General features: G+C 30.0%; 1 protein-coding gene and 6 non-coding genes across 9 annotated transcripts in view; 6 read left to right on the top strand and 1 right to left on the bottom strand.

The window, feature by feature from the left end:
• LOC129981001 (calpain-A-like) overlaps positions 1–22,274 on the bottom strand; it is a 145,750-nt gene that overhangs the window by 97,382 nt on the left and 26,094 nt on the right. The gene's annotated exons all lie outside the window — the stretch shown is intronic.
• On the top strand, positions 11,977–12,048 carry Trnaa-ugc (transfer RNA alanine (anticodon UGC)). The gene has a single exon. It is a non-coding gene; the product is annotated as a tRNA-Ala (tRNA).
• Trnap-ugg (transfer RNA proline (anticodon UGG)) lies at positions 13,122–13,193 on the top strand. The gene has a single exon. It is a non-coding gene; the product is annotated as a tRNA-Pro (tRNA).
• Positions 13,535–13,606, top strand: Trnap-agg (transfer RNA proline (anticodon AGG)). Its single transcript has one exon. It is a non-coding gene; the product is annotated as a tRNA-Pro (tRNA).
• Positions 15,751–15,822, top strand: Trnaa-ugc (transfer RNA alanine (anticodon UGC)). The gene has a single exon. It is a non-coding gene; the product is annotated as a tRNA-Ala (tRNA).
• On the top strand, positions 16,193–16,264 carry Trnap-ugg (transfer RNA proline (anticodon UGG)). The gene has a single exon. It is a non-coding gene; the product is annotated as a tRNA-Pro (tRNA).
• Trnap-agg (transfer RNA proline (anticodon AGG)) lies at positions 16,612–16,683 on the top strand. The gene has a single exon. It is a non-coding gene; the product is annotated as a tRNA-Pro (tRNA).

Below are 22,274 nucleotides of genomic sequence, written 5' to 3'. Positions count from 1 at the left end.
TCAAGCTTTATTATATCATTTATATCCTGCCATATACCCTTGAATTATTTGCCGAAAGCCTTTGCTCGTTGTCCCAACCACTAATACTTTTTGGGCATCGACAATGCAACAGTGGAGAGACATTGCGATAATAGCATTTTGTATATTTGATAAGTTGTTGGTACGAATTATAATTCCGTAATAGTTTTGTAATTTTTCGATGAAGCAGTAGGTTATTTTTTATTTCCTATTTAGGCCTTTTGTACATTTTTAGTTATTTCAAGGAGGATTTTAATTCTTTCCTATACATGTTTAATAAATTTTAATTTTTTTTTTCACAAAATTCACATCATTAATATTTTTTATTATTTGCAAAAAAGCAGAAAAATAGCAATATATTACAATTTTAAGACTCATTTCTGTTTCGGAATGCTACTTATAGTTTAGTCTTGCTTCGAAGTATATTAATAGTTATAAATGTTTTTCTAATAAACATAGGAGAAATAAAATAGTAAAAAGTTTTGGAATGAAAATAAAATGCTTTCTGTATTTTAAAAAAAAAGAAAAGAAAGAAAGAAAGATCAAGTTTTTTTTCCCCCGTCAAAATAATCGGAAATCTTTATTTCCACCGTAGTCTGACACCTTAAAACCGTCATTCTGCGTTTAATCTATTTTTAACTTTCGCGGTATTGTAACTTCATTTTTTTAATTTGTCCTGTAAACTGCATAGAGATTAAACAGGCTCCTTCTTCTAAAGCTTTCAACAATGGAAGAAAATCACACGATAAAATATTTAATGAAACAATGAAAACGGTTTACATTTAAGATAAATATTACAATCTATCATTCATCATTAGATTTAAAAATATTTCTTTTAAAAAATTGCTAAAATTCAGAAATAAATTGGCACATTTATAAAATGGCTATTATAAAAAGTCCTTTTATGCAATTGTTTGAAATGTATGAGGATATAAAAATGATATGTGTGCTGCACTCATTCGGAAATGTTTCTTTTATTATATTATGCGGATAGATGTGAATGATTTTAATAAGTGAAACCTAATTTCTGTTGGCCCGACAGGTTTCATGCTGAAGAAATAAAGTGCCACTTCTCATTGTATCATTTTTTTGACTTACCTAAACGAAAATAAAAACATATTTAGTTTGATTGCTCCCCCTGGGTATGCCGATATTCTTGTCCATCTTTCAAGTCCAGTCACTACAGTGTCAAATAAATGAGAAGCAATAAAACTTTTCTATTCAAATTCTTCTTTCTTTATTCTTCTTCAAAACTTTCTAAAGCAGCACTTTGAAACGTGGAGCCATATATGAATCAGTAAAACTCTAAGCATTTTAATCAATTCAATTGTTCAACCTTGAAATGATTCTAAAATTCCAGAGTGTTTAATAAAATTTTGTTATTAAAATAATCTACAGCATATAATATTCCATGCGGATCAAATTTCAGACAAATGCAGATGAATTTATTTTGTTTTATTGATTGAACGCTTTTCAAGAAGATGCGGATATTTTGACTTTCTTTAAACCTTTATTATCTGTGAGGAAAATGATAATTCTCTAAAAATAATAGTTTTTTTTTTTAAGGAAATCAAACTCTGCATTCATACTAATGCATATCTTCATTTCTATTCTATTAAAATATAATTTTAGAATGATAATAATGCATTTGTATGAATACAGATGCATTCTAAAAATAATTTTGGTATGAAGGAGAATAAAATAGCAAATAGCTAATGTCCATTTCAATAGAAGTTGAAACACGATTAGTTCCGTCCCTACAAAATATTGTACTCTTTTTAACGCCCGATCCAATTATGAATAAAATAAAAAAGGAATTTAGAATAAAATATTTAAATATAACACTAGGAAGAGTTTCATTTCATGAGTGGATGGCTTTTTAAGCTTATTGTTAATCAGGAAAGGGCTCTCTTAAAATATTTTAGCCTTTCAAAGAGAAATGAATTGACTCTTTGCCTCTTAAAATATAGCCGTAAAAAGTTTCGTGTGCTGTAAAATTAAAAATTTCTTTAAATCATGACGCTTCGAACACATGCTTTATTATTTGGTATTTATATCCCTGCATGCCACTTTGTGTCAGTGCTCATCATGCAACAGCGCAATGCTGTTCATTTATCAATAAGGAAGTGAAGGATACAAATAAAAATTTAATTACCACCTACTCATGTTCATTGATAGGAATGCGCGCTTTGCATCAAGCGCTTTTTTTTTTTTTTTCTCCCATGGCTGAAAGTGTGATTGAAGAAAAAGTAATTCTGGATAAGCACTGACATTTGAATTTGTTGTAGACAGTAAATAAATTAAAAAAAAAATATGAACGAACGCTTGCTCCATGCTTTTAACGAAAGCTTTTTGGATCGAATCCAGACAGGGAGAAGCATTAATCTATCTAATCACTGACGACGATGGATCCTGACATTCGAAATAGAAATGACACAAAGCGGCCGCACAAACCGTCTCGGTCTTTAAAATGTTAGAATAAGCATTCACTTCCGTTTGCTGGAACATCTCTAGGGAAGACTTCTGCTTTTCATTTACACCAAATAGAATTTTAAAAATATGAACAGCGAACGAAAGAAGATAAATTAGAGAATCCATCTGTGAAATTGGCAGAAGAGGCATCTTTGCTAACTCTTGATGTAGATGGGCAATTTTTATTTTAGTTTCTAATTAGTTTTATTTTTTCTCGAAGAAGTTATAAGATAGATAGCATTAACAAGATTAGTCATGGATTTTCATCTTTGATTTGACAGGTAAGAAATGTCCCCCGTTATCCCACTTAAAAATATACAATGCATATTTAAAAAAACTGAAAGGAAAAAAAATTGCTAACGTTTTTTTTTTTGTTTTTTTTTTGTTTTTTTCCCAACTTTTACTGTGCATAGAACATGACTGTCTAATTTTAATGATTAACGAACCGTTTTTGGAGAACAGTTCGTTCGAACGGATTAAAGGGTGCCAACATTTGCATTTAAATATTTTGCGTAAGTTGATATTAAGCAAACTTTTAAACTTCAAGTTTTGATAGACATATAATTTATTCTATTTTGGAAGCCTTACACTGTTCTTTTCATTGTGCCATTTGTTTCTCTCATTTTCTGTCTACATCTTTCAAACAGTTGAGGCAGTTCGTAGTGATTATTTTGGATCCAAGTCAAAGTCCTCACTCATCCGAATGATTAGTACAACCGAAATGGCACAAAAATATTTCAATTTTATAGAAATAGACAAGAACAAGGATACTGAACTCAACTCAACACGAAAAAATAAGTCGCATCATTCTATTTTGATCCTCAACAATAGAAAAAAAAAAGCTAGGATCAAATATGAGTAGTAATAATGAAAACTATTTAAGTTTCCTTTCAATAATGAAATATATTAGTGTAAAATACGCTTAAAATACATTTTTAAAATGAATTAGAAATAGATAAAAAAAAATTATACGGCAAGAAATTTATATCATGGAAAGGAAAATATTTAGAACTTTAAAATAACATAAAAATCATTTTTGTGCTGTAACATTATATTGAGACAAGCTTCACATTCTCTCTTAATTTTCAAAGAAATAAAAAATAGTAATAAAAATTTTAAATCTCGCTCCAAAATATCCACGTAACAAGTGAAGCGCGGCAGGTCAAACTGTCTGCACTGTAGCGCGTTAAGACACACAGAGAAGCATACGTTCATTTTTACCTTTTCGTAAACAAAGAACAGAGAAAGTATTAGAAAATTCAAATTCGAAATTTTCTCAAATCTTCTCGTTCAGACTTGCATGAATTCAAAAAACGCAATTTTGGCATTATGTCTGCGAACACGATGCTCATACATGATTCCAGCTAGATGGATGAAACTTTGATATATGGACTTAAGACCCATTTTTTAAAATCAAATTTTGAACGAAATCCATTCAGTGGAAGTAGGTCTAGCTGGCTGTTCTTGTACAAACGAACTCGATAACTCCGAAACGTAAAGAGCTAAACAGATAAAATTTGATTCACAGGTTTAACATCTTATATGTGGGTTTCAGTCAAAATTTCAGCCAAATCTGTCGAAGGGTTTCCTACCTATTTTTCCGTTCTTTCGCATGCATGTAAAAGCAATAGCTCAAAAACTTAAATGAATGAAATTTGGGATGTGACCTTGTGACTACCATTGTCATTCCGCTTCAAATGTTGGCTGCAATCGGCCGGAAAATACATATTCCCTTGATGGATTCAATAAAATGACTAGATGCATGCCAAATATCTGTATTTCATTACTATTTTCGCGTTTTCTGCCCAAATTGTGTAATTTTATTCGGACGAGAAGAAAAACACCTTTATTAGAAAGTATGCGAGAAAGTTTAGGGGAGATAATTCCCGACTGTTAATAAAGAGATGGCTGCATGCATAAAGTGCATATGTGGTATTACTACTTCTAGTGAGCATGTTTATCTTTAGATTTAGTGGTCAGATGGATGCATGATTTGAAACATTACCACTCAATGATGTCATAAATAGTGGCCTTCGACCTATCCCAGTCGACCACGATCCAGCATGTGTATGGACAATCTTTCTATTTTCTATTTTACACTTTATAATTCACTTAAGAAGCTTGACTATTATCTCTTGCTCAAATGCCCTCAATGACAAGCAAAACAAGCTCTGTTTGGAACTGTTTTTAAAACTTCTTTCTCCCCGATAACTCTTCTCACGTTCCTTTTATATGGCTTAGTTCTGTGGTAATGGTATGTGTGACTGGTTGTAATTAAAAAAAAAAAAATTAACCCCTCTCACGCAGAAATGTGGCCTGGTTATTCTCCCTTTGCTGCCTTCATTAGAATTCCTTCAAATACAAAAAATCTGATCATTTTAATGAAAGATTACTGATTATGAAAAGAATTACGAAAATGGGCGTGGTGTGGATTAGAAAGCTAGGCGTCCAACTCTTCCTAACACTTTCTCAGTTCATTTCTGTTGCGGCATTTGGAGTGGACGTTCACTGAATGCTGGGGAGTGAACGTGTGTGAAATATTCTTGCAAAACAAACCTAAATAAATGATTAAAAAAAAGATATGGGAGGGGAAATGTAGATTGAGTGATAATGAATAATCAGCTCGTCAAAATTCTCGAATTATTTCTAAAAATAATTAATAATAATTTTCTATTATTAATAATAATTATTATTTTTAATTATTTCTAAAAATAATTAATAATAATTTTCTATTATTAATAATAATTATTATTTTTAATTATTTCTAAAAATAATTACAAATAATTTTCTATTAATAATGAGACAAGCTCATACACATGATATATAATATGTTTTTTTCTTAAAAGCCATAAAAAAGAAACCGTTTCTATGACAAATGAAATAAATAAAAAAAAATCGATTAAACCATAATAATTAAACGATACTCTTTAACATAACTATGCATTGCAAAGGCTGGTACCTGATGTTTGTCAATAAAAACTGAATTCAAATACTGCCGAATTTGGTTTCTTATTGTAACTTTTAACTAGGCGTCAGTTGATAAGAGATAGGGAGCTGTTTCTTTAAAGAAAAATTTAGACATACTAATCTAGCTACACCGATTATATTTTTAGATATAGGAAAGATTTTTGGTGATGTTTAGATGCCAGAAATTAAATTTGAGCTCCTCACTCCTTGCCTATTTAAACAAATGAATCCTATCTCCAAAACAGACGCTCCACTGCGCATGTCAAATCTATGGATTCTAAATAAAGTAAATCAGAAAGCACAGTACATGAAAGCGGAATCCTTGCTCCAAAAAATTTTCATATTATTTTTGAATATTTTCCAAAATCACTGATCATAAAACTATGCCGATATGTTAAAGACATTGCAATTAGGGATTGCAATACCGGACAAAATTTCAATACCGGTATTGGGTATTTTTTAAATCTTAATACCGGGATACCGGTTTTAATACCGGTATTAGAAATTTCAGAAAAAGAAAGAAAACACAGGTGTTTCTTTGTTTTATTTGCCAGTTTTGTTAGAGAGTGTAAATATCACAAAAATAATTTGTAACTTATAAATTATAACAGTATATAAAGAATCACAAAAAAGTAAAGGAACATCTTATTTATTTAAATCACAAAAAAAGTGTAAATATGACTATTCAGTCTGTGGTACTATTATAAATTTTTGAAATGTGATCTTAAAAAACATAATGCATCCATTGTACTGTCATTAAGCCTGAAAAGTAATTTTGTGTAAAAATGACCTGCTGTCGAAAACGCTCTTTCGGCATCTACGGTAGTTGGTGGTACTGTTAGCAATGCACGATAAACTTTTTCCAAGTATTTATCTCTAAATACCTCATCTTCAAATAAATCGATTTCCCGTCGGATGGTTTTGGATACAACTGATTTCTGTATTATATTTTTGGTTCGTTGAAATTTTATGTATCGCTAATTCTAATTTTTGTTCAAGAGACAATTCCTTTTCACTATCGACAGTAGTGACATCATAATCTTCGATAATTGAACCGAATTCTTCCGAATGTGGATAGATTTGTGGGTAAACAATTTTAAGAAAATTTACTCTAAACTTAATCAGATTTGAATTGGTTATTTTTTTTCTTCTTTTTCATTTTAATTTTTAAAATCATTATAATTATGTAAATACCATAAGACATTTTCTATTTCGGTATGCCTTTCTTCTGTGAGATTTTTCAATATAATATATAATTCTACAGATAGTGATGTGTGCTGTTCTTTCAGTGACTGCAACATGAAGTTTATTGTTGCATTAGCTGTTAATAAATTAAAATCTCTCCGACATAATGTCTTAATAGTCAGTTTTATTGGAAGTAGAGCTGATATAGTTCTGTATATTAAGCCGAATTCACTATCTGAAAAATTAATTTACAGGTTTAAGTCGATTATTGCTTTTTGGATTGGATTTCTAAATTTCAAATATCGTTCCATCATTAGGAGTAAACTGTTCCAACGTGTTTTAGAATCTAATATTAACATACATTCTGTTTTATTTTCAGTTAGTATATATTTTAGTAATATATCCTTTTTATAGGGGAACGTTTAAATATTTTAACAATTTTTCGAACTTTATAAATTATAGGAAGCAATTCTTGATAGGTTAATATTTCATCCTCATTAGCAATATCTTCTTCAACAATTACATTCTCATTATCTTCATTGTCAATATCACTCTCACTCTTACTCTTTTCAAAGTTGGAATCCGAAATTTCTATATCCACAGTATTTGGATTCTTCTATTCTTTATTTTTTCGGTATAACACATCTATTACTCCTAATTGAATTCCATGTGCATAGCACAACTGCTGATTTGCACCAATCAACTTTTCAACTTTTTTCATAATTGTTGCTCCATCAGACGTTATGGATACAATATTTTCTTTCAGGGATAATCCACGTTTCGCTAATTTAGATTTAAGCAATTAATTAAGCCATTAATTAGCTAATTAATTTCGAACGTTTTGGAGACATAAAAACAAAAACGTATACTATTTTGCTATGTTCGCGATACCTGAACATATAGTGGAGACAATTTTAAAAATTTCTAGTAAATATCGAAAACCGGTATTTAAACTTGTGAATACCGGTATTACGAAATTGTACAAATGGCTCAAAATACCGCTATTCGGTATCCCGGTATACCGGTATTGCAATCCCTAATTGCAATGCTTTTCCAATGAATTCTTAGAAGATTTCATACTTATCTTGTTATATACTTATCTGGTTTTTCAAATGGAGAATCAAAATAAATGTAGAAAAAACGAAATTCCTTATCTTTTAAAAAACAATAACTAAAAAAGTTTCCCTAATCACTTAATAAACCAAATTTGCAGAAATCAAATTCTATGGAGAAACTGAAGTATAATTGGAAGTAAGTAAAATATCTCGACAAAACTCTATTTTTTTTCTATTCTGTGAAAACTAACTCATTTAAAGATAAATTCAAAACGCTTTTCATGCACAATATTTCTTCATTTGCCGAAAACTGAAAACAAAACACACACACACACACACACACACACACACACACACACACACACACACACACACACAAATAATAATAAAAAAAAACAGTTATCAACAGAAAAAAAAAGATGATATTGCCCATTTATAAATCCTATCTTATACGAGTCCTTTGTAGAAATGTACTGATAAATAAAATTTAGAAACATTAGTTATATCCCAAAATAAGTCTATCAGAATGGCAGAAAAATTTCCTTGGTATGTGAGAAAACGACAGCTTTAGATGTGCTTTAAATGTTCTATCTTTTAAGAAGTTTGTCGTTAAACTAGCAATTGAATACTATAAGGATTTAAGGTTAATTAATAATTTTTCAATTCTTCACATCCAGAAATCAAAATAATTTAGTTGTAACCAGACAATGTAGATGGCACCACTATAGTTTTAATTAAATTATATGAACCACTTGTCAAGTGATACCTGTTGCATTAAGGAGATAGGAGATATGTCATATTTAGGCTAATTTTAAGACAGCTCACCGATAACTTAAAAAAAATATTCTCACGATAGCACAAAATTTTTATTGTTTACTATACAATGTGTATTTTTTTGTTAAAACAGTTAATTTAATTTCATATTCTCAGTGAAATAAAAAAAACTTTTAGTGAAATTTTGTGAAAAAATTAAGCATTTGGATAGTAATGAGGGTGTAACTAAGTTGTAGAAAGTTCGCTTTGCTTCTGCAGGCCCTCCCCCCCTCCAGGGAATAGAATTTTTTAAAAATTGAGTACCTGTCATCTTCATTTTCGTTAATTACATCTCATCTCCATTTCCCAAATTATTAATTCGTTTTTTAATTTTTATTTATATGGGAAATTAAAAAGAATTTATATATATTTTATTCATAAATTTAATAAAGTTTGAAGTGATAAAAAAGTTTAATAACCAAGATAGCGAATGCGAATTATATTTTTATTTTCAGTTTTTTTTTTTTTTTTTTTTTTTTTTTTTTTTTTAATTTGTGAGTTCTACTTTTGAAAATGCAACATTTTATTCCAAATGAATTTTATTTTTAAATTAAGAAAATATAACAGTTGCTTATTGTAAGAACACATATGAGTTACTTTCACTTTAATTAAAGTTGCAAATGTCTGTAACATTGAATTGAAAATGTTATTACTGTCAAGAATCTTTTCTGAAATTTTAGAGGAATTCTTAGAATGAAAGATTCATTTTCACATAATATTAATTAGAATAGACGATTGCATGAAAATTATAACTTGGACGATTTTTTTCCTCAGAAAATATCTAGAATTCATTGGATTAATTATTATTCATAAATATATCTTTTCTTATTAGAAAATTTCACAACCTAACAGCATAATGCATTTTAGTACGAATTTATTTTAATAATTAAATTTCTTCACGAAGATAAAGATAGAACGGTAAATTTTTTTCATTTCGATGCGCAAGTTAGAATTAAAATTATCTCAATAACCTGACTGTAGAAACATGTAAATAAACTTTGCTTCCTAAACTATACTTTCAAAAATTCCTTTTAATTTAAAAAAATTCCTTTTTAATTTTTAATAAGGAAAACTTGCACCCAAGTTAGTTCATATTTCTTTGAATGAAGCGGCGTACAATTAAAAAAAACGCAATATTAAGAAAAGAATACCACGTCATCTTTGCAAAATCTCAAATTGGAAAAGCACGAATAAAGTAAGGCAGTAATTCATAGTGTGTACAGATTTTTCATTCAATTTAAACAATAATATGCTTATTAAGATAAATTTTGTAAAATTCGAATTTTCGTTTAGTTTTATTATACAGAGAAGAAACAGAGTTTACATTTGGGTATGCATATTTTCATGTAACGTATTTAAATAAAGGCGAAAGAAAAATTAATACTTTTCTCTTTATAACCACAAAAAAATATTTTTAACCAGACTTTGTCTTAGTTATTTTTGCCCGTTAATATTTAAGAGTTTGACATTTGAAAATTAGACTATGTAACTACAATTATTGTTTTTGATTCTTTTCAAATTGAATCTTAAGAAGAAATAGTCCTCAAAAAGTACAAAATCTCAGATGCCGCTACGTTCATTAATTTGAAGTATATATATATATATATACAAATCTTCTTATTTTGTAAAACAGCCTTAACATATGCTGATCATTAAAAGAAATAATTTATGTAATTACTTTACATTGCTAATAATACATAGATTATATAAACACTTTTTTAACATTTTTTTTTAATAATCAGAGCAATTTCTTTGTTTCTTGTACTCGTTCGTTAAATCTTATGCAGTGAACTTTGAGCATTTTTAATTCGAATCCTTCAATAATTCGAATTTTTTCTGTTTCTTTGAATTTTTTATTAATATAATCGTAAAATGCAATCTATAATGAAAATTTGTTTTGATTAATATCAAAGTAAAATCTAAAAACTGTAAAAACATTATTTATGACTCTGATTTGTGTGTGTGTGTCTGAGTGTGTTAGTTGCATACGTGTATTCTTTGAGTCTTCAGTGATTGTAACTGAATAATTTTTTTAAATCCATAATTCTCTCGAGGCTTTTATTGCTGAACAGATGTATTCAAACGTAATTATATATATACTAGCAGTACCCGCAACAGCGTTGTTCGTGGTATAACATCTTTTTTCAACTTTTAACAACTTTTTTCAACTTCCACCCGATATGACATAGGAATGTCATGCGGGATCAAAAAGATATTTAGAAATCATCAAAAATAACTACAAAACAATTTTTTTATAAAACATGAAAAACTGATTGGGAAACTGATTGAATATGAATTTCACTATTTATTTTGAAACTTTATAGCAGAATTGTTGAATTCAAAATGCTTAAATTTATTTAGAATATTTATTCATTTTTTGAAATCCTTATGTTTTAAATAATTAAAAACGATCTAAATATAATTAATATTTAAATTAGAAACACTTGTCACTCATTTTCTAATTATGGATCATTTATTAGAACATTTAAATTTTAAAAATAATTATTTGGATCTTCCCTGTGTTTAAACTTGTCTTTTGTCTTATAATTCCTCAATTTAAAACACAATTCGCCTTTTTCGGAAATTTTAGATATTTAAAATTAGAATTTTTACTGTTTCCATCAGTTTCAAGTAATTCAGAATTTCTAATCGTTTTCTTCATAAATACAAGTTTTTAATTTTCAGTAAATTGTGTTCACGTAATAAATCGTTAAATTATTAACAATCCTCATTTAAAAAATATTTTTTTATCTTTGATAATGATTAAATAGATAATAAATATTATCATCGTGGCTCAGAAATCTATTATAATGAAATTCTAATTGAATTTGAAAAACACGGGCATTTCCATCTCTTACCCTTCCTTATTTTTAAATGTTACACACCTAAAAAGGCAATAATAATAATATTAATACTGCGTTCCGATCAAATAAAAATTGTTATTAGTAAGTTGGTATTTGTAGGAAAGAATAAAATAATAATAATAAAAAAAAAACATGGAAGACTGAAAATTTGAAAATAGATAAGTGAAATCAAAATAAGAAATGACACATTATGCTAGAATAAAAATATAATACCTCGTTAAATATACGTAATTGTATATAAATAACGGATAATTATTTAGACGTTATTTATGTAGAATTTTATAAATCATCTGAAACGTCATTCCACTGACGGTTTTGGTCTTCAGTTCTATACGCTGCTTTATTCCCCCGTCCATTTTGAAAACAAAAATATAATTCCCAAATCCCTGCTTTTAAAACTGTTACAATAGAATAGTTTCAAAATACTTTTAATAAATTTTTTTATGACATAGAGTTTTCTAATATTCCGTTTCAAATCCAACTTCACTCTTCCCGGCAGCGAACGGTCCTACATCTTATCATCGGCTGATGACGTAAAAAATGAGAATAAGGTCAAGAGACTTGTTTACAGCTGTTTTGTACGTACATCATTTTTCTACGAAGGGGGTGTAGCTCAGTGGTAGAGCGTTCGCTTTGCATGTGAAAGGCCCGGGGTTCGATCCCCCGCACCTCCAGACCGATTATTTAATTTTGTTTTTACCCCCTCTTCCCTCTTTTAATAGGCCATGCAATTTTGGTTAACAAAAGGTATGAAAGTACAACTTAATCATCTGAATGGAAACTTTTTTTCAAATAAGATAAATGGGTGCCTTCTAAAATAATTTTAACTATTATTGCTGTAAAATAGCCAATTAAAAAAATCACTCACATTTGTTCTATATAATTTTTTAAAATTTTTTTTCACAGATTCGTAGAGTTTTCGTAGCCTTTAAGGGAGAAAACAACAACAACAAAAAATCATGATTTTTTTTTTTTTTGTAAGAAAAATTTTGAGCAGTCTCAATATTAGAAAGTAAATAAAGAAATGAAAAATAATTGTTTATGCCAAGAACATTTAAAAAAAAAATATTTTTACTTATGATGAAAAGTCTCGAAGGAAAAGTCCCTCATGAGAAATTCCGCTACTTTATACCGCATTGTTCAGTTGTAGATCCAATTGAAATTGAGTAATAATATTTGTTTACTTTGCTTATAGTATTTTCTTTTTATCATTATTTATAATAATAATAATTCCTTCAACTTAGTAACATAATTTTGATGATTCGTAAATTTGCTCTCAATATTTATTTATTTATTAATTTTTAAATACTTTTGAAAGAATGGATGGGTGGATGATCAAAACTGAAAGACGGAGAAACGAATTTTATGCAAATAAACGCCATTGCATTAATTTTAGAGAGGTGATTCTTAAACTGCAATTCAAGATCTCAAGCAAGTTACAAGAAACATTCGGAACGCGAAAGCTATCCAAGGATTCCCCCCCCCCTTTCTTTTAGATTTTTCAATATTTAAAAGCATAAGTAGTTGCTAAAATCATCTTGAATTTCACTCAAACTGGCTAAATAATACCTTTGAATTAAATATTTGATCAATTATAAATAATTTTCTTTTTTCTTGAATGACTCTTAACAGTATTTTTTACCCTCACCCGAAACGAAAATACTGCGCGACGAATATTTAAAACCTGTTTACTAACTGCAACTTTTCCTATCGCGGACAACTTTGTCGACTGTGAATGGATGTGCGTGGCTCGGTGGTCTAGGGGTATGATTCTCGCTTTGGGTGCGAGAGGTCCCGGGTTCAAATCCCGGCCGAGCCCAAAGTAATTTTTGTTTCTCCCGCTTACATTATATATTGTTGTTGGTTTACAATATTCACGTAATATATATTTAAAATAAATACGCTAAAATTAAAATAATTTTTTTCAGAATTTGTAAAGAAGTTTTCTGATCAAAATTCGTTCATAAATTTCCTATACGACAGGTTAAACAGTATTCAGGCATCTTTTTCTTTTATTGATTTCTAAAAGGAAAGAATGATCGTTCAAATTGTTTTTTTCCCCATTGAAATGAGTATTTTAACTCTGTTTCACCAATACTAATAAACAATTAAACTAAACCAAATTTAGAATACGTTTAGTTATAGAGAAGCTTAGTACGTGGTTCGGTGGTCTAGGGGTATGATTCTCGCTTAGGGTGCGAGAGGTCCCGGGTTCAAATCCCGGCCGAACCCGAGGGCATTGTTTTTGTAAGTGTGGAGAAAAATTAAACATTTTCAAACTTACCCTTTTACTCTTGATTGAATATTAATTTACTACGGTGGGCATGATTTTAAACTAAACAGATTTAACATATTTAGAAGTAAAGCAGTGTTACAAAGTTTTAAAAATATATAAAGGCATATTGTACGTAATGGAATCATGCTTGTTTCGAGGGTTTTATTATTAAAAAAAAATATCCCCTTAAAAAAATATTGATTTCCTTCCCATACTCCCAATAAATAAATAAATAATAATAAAAAAACGCATTTGAGGTTTCTGCTAGTGTTTTCGTCTTTTATATCAGGAATTATATCAGTGACAGTTTTATTGTACGACAATTTACTTTTCAGATATAAAATTCGCAGATAGATTCCAAATATGTTTTCAATTTTAAAATTACCTAATGATAAATTTTTTCATCTTTTTTTCTGAAGAAAGAAGAATTGTTCAAAATAATAAATAAATAAATAATAATCATAATAATAAACTACTAGAATTTTACTTAAAAATTCCCAACCACCTAAAGGAAGCATTTTTTTTCCCCCTAAAGATAATACAGGTTTTTCAGATTCTACATCTTCAGCAACATTATGCCTATTTCGTGGCTTACATTTCAATGAAGACTCTATCGCTGTTGGTGATGTATCGTTTTATCGGTCGGCGATCTATTGTTGAATTAATTCCAAATGTTGTCGTTGTACGAAAGATGGAATAAAAACGATATTCTCCATATTATAAATCATCATTTTCCTTGAGAAATATTTTGGTATTCACTGCCGCAATTATTTAAATTAAAAAAAATTTCCAGCTTTTTTTTTCTTTTTCCTTTTTTTTCTTTTTCGAGTTAATATTTAAAGCTTAGTTACGAAGATGACTTTTCAAAGTTGCTCCTTTTTTATTTTAAAATGTAGACTAAAGCTTAGCAAATAATTCACAAATTCTCTAACTTTTACTTACTCCTTGAAAGTAAATAAATAAACCACCCCATAGCATTATTGTTATTTTTACTTTCTAGCGCTCCCTAAATACAAAATGTTTTACGAAATAAATACATTTTTCGATATTCAGAATGCCCGCCACACGATATTGTAAATTTATAATGCAACCGTAAAAATGTGTATCGTGAATGAATAGTAAAAATATGCATATTTAAGATACCTACAAAACAAATTTTTGAGATCCTCTAACTGTTATAAACTGAATCAAGCATTATAAAAATACACATTGTATATCTATAAATAGCATCCTTTTGAATAGGTAAAAGCATTAAATTTGTACAAAACTGAAAACTACAAGAAAATAAAATGAATGCTTGTTATTTGTCGGAAAATGATGCATTGCATTTGATTAAAATGTCATAGAATAAAACTGTCTCTATATGTCTGAAAGGCGTGTTACACTTTCTTCGTAAATCATGAGTTATGCCCAAAACTAAATATTAAAAAATAATTTCATTTACGAATAAAACTTACTAAATTGCAATTAAAACGTAATTCGTTTACTTTATTATATGCAAAATCTTTTCCTCCTCTTTTCTTACCATTTTAATGTGGATTAACAAATAGAAACCAACAAAATTTATAAAAATTAATTCACTCATAATATAAGCAATAATTTGCAAATTTTAGACTGATATTGGTTTTCATAACCTCACACTATTCCAATAGAAAATTTCAGTTCTTGTGCGCCAGAATCACAATCAATCACACTTTCACACTCAATTCAATAAAAAGTAAAAGTCTGCCAATTAGATTTTGTGCATGTAAATTATACTAAGGAGAAAAAAAAATCTCCACCAAAAATAGTGGGGTGGTTAAAAAAAGGCAATTGCTGCGCGTTTACAGCAAAATATTAATTTAATTTCCTGTTTCGTACAAACTCTACAAATCCGATTCATATTTAAAAGGTAAGAAAAAAATGAACCGAAAATTTAAAACCAATTTACATTTTCAAATCATATTGAAATAGCAATTGGAAAGAAGCGCCGATATTTGATGAAGCATGTAGCGGCAGTGTGCCGAGCAGTTATTCTTGTCTCACTTGCATCTGAGTGCGAGTTAAGTAGGTCAAAAAGACCTGTTAGCTGCTGTACCTACCGTATCACCTGTTGCTCGAAGGGGGTGTAGCTCAGTGGTAGAGCGTTCGCTTTGCATGTGAAAGGCCCGGGGTTCGATCCCCCGCACCTCCAAGACGAAATTTTTCTTATATGTTTTGCTATAAGCCTGAATATATAATCACTTTCTTTTCATGTCTTTAATTTAAATGGGAAGTAAAATAATTTTAGAATATTCCTTCATTCTAGAATAATTTTAAATATGCTTTTAATACGTAGACCCACTTAAGTATTTTCAACTGCTTCAAATTTCTTAAAGTAATAACCGTTTTACAACAGCTATTTAGCGATCTCAGCACTTTAAACCCGATAAACAAGGCAATAAATACAATTTTATAACTAGAAATCCAGCATGGAATATGCCACTGCAAACAAAAATACTCGAATAGTTATAAAAAAAAACTATTTCTAGTATTGGTTAGTGTCTACATAAATCTCTCAACGTGGCTCGGTGGTCTAGGGGTATGATTCTCGCTTTGGGTGCGAGAGGTCCCGGGTTCAAATCCCGGCCGAGCCCGTTGGTTGATGTTTTTGTTATTAACAATTATGTATTATATTAAAAAAATGTATTGTTTTAAAATTGGATTCGTACAATTATATATGTATTTAAAATTAAATAAACGCAATAAATTTAATTAAAAACAAAAAAAGAAAAGGCGTAGTTATCCTTTTTTTTAAAATCTAATAATCAATAAAAAAATTAGTTACACAAAATATTTCTCTTTTAAATCTAATTTTAAAATCTAAATAAATATTGTAAAATAAATTGCACCCATTCCCCCACAAAAAAAGATAACAAACGCCCTCAACAATATCTTAAATGTACTCTTGATTTTCACTTTATTATTGTTATTTACAATACGTGGTTCGGTGGTCTAGGGGTATGATTCTCGCTTAGGGTGCGAGAGGTCCCGGATTCAAATCCCGGCCGAACCCAGTGCGCATTTTTTTTTTTTTTTTTTTTTGCTATAACTTCTATTGACATTTTTTTTTTTGAATATAATTCATTCGGAACGTTTGCAATTAAAAGATTATTTCAAGTATGCATAAATAAGCTGCTTTAAACTATCTTCTTCAAATAAAATGTTAAATAATTATTATGAAAATTTTTCTTCCCTCCTTTTTATCAATGTTAATTGTTTTGACGAGTACACTCTTCATAAGATAAAGTACAATATTTTGCGTTATGATGAGATCGAAACAGTTAAGCATGGCTCTGTGCTGAAGGGGGGAAATGTTTATTTTTAATTCAAGTGTCAGACCATTCAGTTTTCATTAGGAAGAATGTGCCCCGCTCAGTTTTATACGAAGTCAAAAACTCGATTTGATTTTTTAGTTAAATAAGTTAATATAAAAATTAAACTTTCGTTTAAATTTTATACTATTTATTAGTTAGTTATTCAATCCTTTAATAATATTTTTAACATTTATAACTTTTTATAAGAAATAGGGACTGGAAAAACTTTTTTACGATCTGTTTTAAACTAATGCTTGTGATCAACGAAAACAAACGAATAACATTTCTCTACGTCTAATTAAAATGAACGTGTGTCGGCGTTTTTGTACTGACGCTCAACAGAGAAGGAAAAGCTCAAATATCATTTTTTTTATCAATCTTCAGTTCGTTTTTATCAGCCTTATCTCAATTGAGCCAACGTATGTCGGAGAGAGAATGGACCGCACCATTTTAACATACTCGAGGATAATAGCATGTATGTGTATGTCTAATTTTCATTTGAATTAAAATTATTAAATGAGAAAACAAAATTAAAATCTGTTAAGGAATTATTAAATCTGTTCAAATCTGCCCAGGAACAACAATTTAATGAAACTAATAAACAAAACATTCCTGTAAATACTTTTGCGTTAAAGATTGCTTTGCAATCGAAATGCGCAAATCTGCATAAAATCTTGCGGGTTAGAAGAAATCACGGTCTTGTTTGTAAGAGAATAGAAATAATGATGAGCAGATTAACACTCAAGACACGTTGATAAGGAATATGTTAACAAAACAAGAATAAAGCTTCTTAAATAGTTCACTGCCTTTCAAAATTTGAAGTTTAATTCATAAGGGGAATTTCTGAGTTCAAGTTTCGCGAAAAAGATTGAATTGAAATTAACAACAAACATTAATCCCTGAGAACAAATGAATGCCACAAGCTCCCCTTATAAACACACAATATAATGCATTAAATTTAAATTTGAATAATAGAAAAAAAATCAAATCGTGATTAATGATGTACAACTAATGAATCAAATCAATTCAACTAATGAATCAAATGAAGGAAATCAAATCGTGATTAATGATGTGCAACTAATGAATGAAAGCTCAGGTTCAACAATTTTTATATTAATATGATTGCCAAATAGAAATTACGGAAGAAAAGTGTGAGAAAGCGCAGCGCAACTTTGATCAAACAAGCATCTGGTTTCCTTAGCAACGCTATCTTTGCTTCTCTGCTCCTGTCTTTTAAAAGCCTCCAAGGAAGCAGATATAATTTTTGCTGCCGCTTCTTAAACTAAACCATTTTAATAAATAGTTGGAGTGTTAGCTATTACATCTTCTCAATGAGTACACTTCCGAGTATCCGGTTCGTGACTATCCGGCCTAGTTTTCTTTTATCGCAATTATAGGAGGAAGGCAAAGCGTTGCATTGGCAACATGGTCAAAGCATTGGAAGGCGGGCGTCTGCTACGATAAATACAAGTGATATTATACTACAGGAAAAAAAGCAGTATTCTGCTCGTTGTTCATTGTTTCATCAGTGTGTAATGGACCTCTATTGTTGCCGCTGTTCCTGATTACAACTGCACAATACTTACAGTATTCGTAAATTGTTCTTGGGGTATACTTAATACTGTTTTAAGTGCACCACAGTGAAGATTTCAAAATGGGTGATAACCGGAAAAAGAATTGTAGTGACTATACAGGAGAAATTACGCACTATACAGAAACCAGACTAGCATAACAGCAAAAACCAGCTACTGCTTCTAGGGTTCACCGGGCCATGTTCACATTCTACTTGGCTTGAAATAAATGGAGGGTTTAGTATTCTATAAGAAGAACAGTGAGTTTTGGTATAAAACTTTGTCTTTGGGTATAGGCGGCCAAAGAAATGAGCTCATAGAACTCCGGCCTATCCGGCTTTTTTTTTATCCGACCTACACGTCCGCCACATTAGGCCGACTCTCGGGAGTGTACTGTATTTATTATACTGTATTATATATATATATATATATATATATATATATATATATATATATATATATATATATATATATATATATATATATATATATATATATATATATATATATATATATTGAAGCTATTTCTTATTTTTTTAATATAAAATCGGCATATTTTAATGGATTGCCACAGCTTTGAAATAATGGTTGCAAGATATTTGAAAAGGTTCCTTCATAAATTAATAAATGAATGCGATTGCAATTTGTCACTGTACATTTGCATTTATTCTCCTTTCATCCTTCATCCTTATCGACATCAGCACTATTCCTAGTCTCCATAGAAACGCGGGAGCAACATGTGAGTGGGGAGGAAAGATATGAATGAAAAAAAAAAATAGGACATGAAATTTATAATATATCTTATCTTAGCATACATATAAATATAACATAAAATATATTTTAAAATTATTTATTCAAAAGTCTTAATTTCAGACTCCTTTGAAAGTAATTTCATTGTTCGTAAGGAAATTTAGCTCTTGTCAGCACTTTTAACTTTTTCAATCCAAATTCTTATTTATAAGTACAAAAAATGAAACATTGAAAAAAAATTAGAAATATTTTATTTTAAAATTATTTATATCCAAATGAGCTAAGTAAAATCATTATTTCATTATTCATTTCTACCCAAATTATGTTGCCATCTAAGAGCATATAAAAGTAATATAAATGCAAGTGATAATTCCCGTTGATTATAAAACGCATATTGTTCCAGTAATGTCAAATTGCATTTAGCGAGCTGGAAAAGTATAGAAAAACAGTGAACAAACTCTAAAGAAATGGGAAACGGTATCGAAAATTTTGAAATACCACAATCAGGCTTGCTGGGGAAAAAAAAAAAAAAAATGGTAAACTCCCTGGGTCCTCGGTGGAGGCAAGGACCAGTTGGCCTGGGATCAGGAGAGGGGTGGGTGGAAAAGTTAGAGAAATGTGGAGGGATAAGAATTGGAGTATGAGGTACGGAAGAAGATGCACAACAGTTCTTTGCACTAGACTTGCCGTTCGATGGCTCAGATCACCTTGATCTGAAATGAATTCATGACTCATACTTAAGACAGGTTCTATTATTATTGTGTTTGTCTATCCGAAGAAAATACTTCATTCTTTCGGGTGATCTAATTTCATTCGAATAGTTTAATGTTTCTTCATATATTGCACACTTTTACTTTACTTAAAGAAAAAAGAAGAAAAAAACTTTTTTTGTACAATTTAAATACTATTTTGTTAAATAAAAAAAATCAATACTTTTGATATCAGATTTCTTTATGTGTGGCTATGCATGAGAATATATGAGTACGTATTATTAAGATATGCTTTAATTTTTTCTTTAATGAAGGGTCGCATATACTCTTATGCCGGGTTTACACTTAACCAGTCATAAGACTGTTAGTAGCAGCGCATGTATAGAAAGTTACTCATTTATGCTTGCCACAATTTCATAAGATATATTCAGGCATTCCATGCTTGGCTATAAATTGTCGTTTTGGCGTTTGAATTTTTCTTTTCCAATGCTATGGTATTAAAATGATGGATATTTACGCAAAGAAACATGGGTAAAAAAAAAAAAAAAAAGGTCAAGAAATCTAAGTTTGGAAAACTATAGAAAAAAGAAATGGCAAATAATAATTAAAAAAAAACTCGTGTTTGAAAGAACAAGGAGCAAAAAAATGTCGGAATTGATTTATGATAAGTAATCAATTTTTTCACGTCAAAAAAGCCGCCAAATTCTACAATGAGCAGTAAGAAAAAAAAAAAAAAAAAAAAGATACAATATAGCGGCGCTGTTGTGTCGTCGGACAATTACTTACAATCGACTGAACAGAATTTTTCTGAACTTCCTACGCATGCACTGTCTACTTACCGTCCTATAGCTGGCCGAGTATCCAACCCAACATTACACCGCTTGCTTTTAAGCAAACAATAAATAAAATCAACAAATGAACCATCTTTCCCATTGATTTAAGAGAGCGCACTTCGCACAAAAGCAAAAGTCACGAATGAAAACGAACTGGCAGATTCTTCAAACCGAAAGTAAATTCTTACGCCACGCAAGAAGAGAGGAAGACAAATTGAAACGGAGAATCTCTCCCCAGAGTCTGGCAGCCTGCCTAGCACCCCGGCCAACACAAACGTTTTCGGCGCACCTGTAATCGCCTGCTCCGACAAAAGAAGTACCAAAGCGTAATCTGGAAGCCGGCGTTGACGCACTGTTATTTCTGTGGCTTGGCCGAGCCCCAGGCTGTGTTGAACAACAACTGGAAGAGAAAGCGTTGCACCAGCGATGGTAAGTATTGATAGATACTCAGTTAGAGAGAGGAATTGAGCTTTTCCAAAATTTTGTTTAACAATAGGATCAACTATGCCTATTCTGAGATCAAGGACACGGAAGCAATTAGATTCTGGAAGTGACAGGAACAGGAAGTCAGATTTTGCGAAGGAGTTAAAAGACAGGGCAATGCAAGGTAGAGTTTGAAACAAAACATAACTTTGGTGAGAAGACTGTGTGTCATCCTCTTTTTATTTTGACCTGAAATATATATATATATTTTAAATTTGGCAATGCAGTCATTTTATGAGACTAATAATCCATCCCAATATATTTTTGTTTTGAAACTTTTCAATTTTTCTAAATTCTATGTGCTGCTGAATGTTGGCGTAACACCTGCTCAAACGATTTGGGCATTATAAATGACATTTCTAGAAATGCTGGCCGATCATCTCACCAGATAAAAAGAAGGATAACATGAAAATGATTTATTTAAATATTCTAATTAGAATGTAAAAATAGCTCTTCAGCTATTCATTTTCTTCTTAAATTGATAAAGAAATGCCAAAAGTTAATTATGCATTTTAAGGTGATCTAAGATTTCTACTTTGAATTTATTTTATGAATAAATTACTTCTTTATCACTTAAAGTGATCAAGTCAAAAGAAAGGAATGGTGAGGATGTCGTGTCCGCGTTACCCGGAAAGGGGGAGGCAGTAGTTTCTGAGGGTAAAGACACCTGAATACCCATGGGCAGAAGTCTAGCTCATATGAAGATGACACCCACACACTCGCTTGCACAATCCCTTTTTAAAGGGGACATTTTCACATACCTCACAGATAGAACACACGGTGAAGAACAACCATTCCCGAACCAGGACTCGACCCTGGGATGCCCAGATCACGGGGAAAATTCGTAAAAGAAAGGGAAATGGATTGAATGTGTTCTTGTTATTTTAAAATGTATCTATTCTATTACAATTTCTATTATTATAAATTTTATTACAATAAAAAT

Source organism: Argiope bruennichi, chromosome 8 (assembly GCF_947563725.1).
Source record: "Argiope bruennichi chromosome 8, qqArgBrue1.1, whole genome shotgun sequence".
Classification (NCBI taxonomy): domain Eukaryota; kingdom Metazoa; phylum Arthropoda; class Arachnida; order Araneae; family Araneidae; genus Argiope; species Argiope bruennichi.
This window is presented reverse-complemented; position numbering and strand designations above follow the sequence as displayed.